This window comes from Anomaloglossus baeobatrachus, chromosome 3 (assembly GCF_048569485.1).
Source record: "Anomaloglossus baeobatrachus isolate aAnoBae1 chromosome 3, aAnoBae1.hap1, whole genome shotgun sequence".
Taxonomy (NCBI): Eukaryota; Metazoa; Chordata; class Amphibia; order Anura; family Aromobatidae; genus Anomaloglossus; species Anomaloglossus baeobatrachus.
In genome coordinates, this window is record NC_134355.1 from 697,100,649 (window position 1) to 697,103,148 (window position 2,500).

Below are 2,500 nucleotides of genomic sequence, written 5' to 3' on the forward strand. Positions count from 1 at the left end.
CTATTCCTCATACTGTGGTAATATTCTATACTCGGTCCTTCATTGTTCTTCACACGGTGGTAATATTCTATACTCGGTCCTTCATTGTTCTTCACACGGTGGTAATATTCTATACTCGGTCCTTCATTATTCCTCGTATGGTGGTAATATTCTATACTCGATCATTCATTATTCCTCGTATGGTGGTAATATTCTATACTCGGTCCTTCATTATTCCTCGTACTGTGATAATATTTTATACTCAGTCCTTCATTATTCCTCATACTGTGGTAATATTCTATACTTGGTCCTTCATTATTCCTTGTACTGTGGTAACAATCTATACTCGGTCCTTCAATATTCCTTGTACTGTGGTAATATTCTATACTCGGTCCTTCATTATTCCTCATACTGTGGTAAAATTCTATACTCTGTCCTTCATTATTCCTCGTACTGTGTTAATATTCTATACTCGGTCCTTCATTATTCCTCATACTGTGTTAATATTCTATACTCGGTCCTTCATTATTCCGTGCTCCTCTGTGACTGAGGTTGATGTCGTCCTTTCTCCTCTCGGCAGCTGGGACCTATGCCAGGATTCTCACCGGTCTCTATTATTAGGTCCCCTGGACCCTCAGATATGGCCGGAGGTGAATATTAACTATGGCATTGCTGGAACGTACCTCCCTCTGAGTGTGGGAGAAGTGTGCACTGGTCAGGAGTCATCACCCGGCGTCTCCCCCGCGTATATGTGACATTACAGGATGGGCGCAATTTTGTGACCTGATGCTATTAATAGGGAATAGTAGACAGACCGGCACTCACTGATATTGAGGAAGATTCTCCAGGATAATTCCATCAGATAATCAAATAGGACAGCGTTACTGACTGATTCAGGTCGATGTCACTAGTGACAGCAGAGATCACCATTGAGGGGAATTAGCTCAGATGGTAGAGCGCTCGCTTAGCATGTGAGAGGTAGCGGGATCGATGCCCGCATTCTCCAAAATTACCTTTTGCTGAATTTTTTTTTGCTTTTCTTTTAATATTGGCTATTTTTAATGTTGACTCTTACCTACTTAGTCCTGACCTGACCCAGTACCTCCCTATTACAGTATGAGGTGACTTTCCTCCTTTGGTCATATTGTGGAGTTGAGCGCTGAGTCGGTGACATTGATGTTCCCCTCCCCCCTCAGAATAGGGCAAATTGTGTAGATAATGAGCCGGTGACTCCACAATCTGCCCTCACAGCTGTAGTCGTGGCCGAGTGGTTAAGGCGATGGACTAGAAATCCATTGGGGTCTCCCCGCGCAGGTTCAAATCCTGCCGACTACGTTTTTTTTTTTTTTTCTTTATTCAAAAATCTCATTTAATGTGAGAATTGGAGGCCAATGTGTATAGGAGTCTGGTGTAGGTGGACTGTACTCCGGTGTGTATAGGAGGTGGACTGTACCTGTCATTCCTCCATGGCTGACTAATCAGCGTTACACATAATTTTCTGTGTGACTGTACATGATAAAAGTGATCCAGCTCTCTACTGCCACCTATAGGTGGAGACTGTGTAAGTCACTGAAAGGGTTGGACACTAATGTACAAGGCACAGACCTACTCGGTCCTTCACTATTCCTCGTACGGTGGTAATATTCTATACTTGGTCCTTCATTATTCCTTGCACAGTGGTAATATTCTATACTTGGTCCTTCATTATTCCTCGTACGGTGGTTATATTCTATACTCGGTCCTTTATTATTCATCATACTGTGTTAATATTCTATACTCTGTCCCTCATTATTCCTCGTACGGTGGTAATATTCTATACTCGGTCCTTCATTATTCCTCGTACGGTGGTGATATTCTATACTCGATCCTTCATTATTCCTTGTACGATGGTAACATTCTATACTCGGTCCTTCATTGTTCCTCGTACGGTGGTAATTTTCTATACTCCGTCCTTCATTGTTCCTCGTACGGTGGTAATTTTCTATACTCGGTCCTTCATTATTCCTCGTACGGTGGTAATATTCTATACTTGGTCCTTCATTATTCCTTGCACAGTGGTAATATTCTGTACTCGATCCTTCAATATTCCTCGTACGGTGGTTATATTCTATACTCTACTCTGTCCTTCATTATTCCTTGTACGGTGGTAATATTCTATACTCGGTTCTTCATTATTCCTCATACTGTGGTAATATTCTATACTTGGTCCTTCATTATTCCTCGTACGGTGGTAATATTCTATACTTGGTCCTTCATTATTCCTTGTACGGTGGTAATATTCTATACTCGGTCCTTCATTATTCCTCGTACGGTGGTAATATTCTATACTCGTTCCTTCATTATTCCTTGTACGGGGGTAATATTCTATACTCGGTCCTTCATTATTCTTTGTTTGGTGGTAATATTCTATACTCGGTCCTTCATTATTCCTCGTATGGTGGTAATATTCTATACTCGGTCCTTCATTATTTCTCGTACGGTGGTAATATTCTATACTTGGTCCTTCATTATTCCTCGTACG

General features: G+C 41.4%; 2 non-coding genes across 2 annotated transcripts; both read left to right on the forward strand.

The window, feature by feature from the left end:
* The first annotated feature begins 912 nt into the window (after positions 1 to 912).
* TRNAA-AGC (transfer RNA alanine (anticodon AGC)) lies at positions 913 to 985 on the forward strand. Its single transcript has one exon. It is a non-coding gene; the product is annotated as a tRNA-Ala (tRNA).
* A 247-nt stretch (positions 986 to 1,232) lies between these two features.
* On the forward strand, positions 1,233 to 1,314 carry TRNAS-AGA (transfer RNA serine (anticodon AGA)). Its single transcript has one exon. It is a non-coding gene; the product is annotated as a tRNA-Ser (tRNA).
* Positions 1,315 to 2,500: the final 1,186 nt, after the last annotated feature.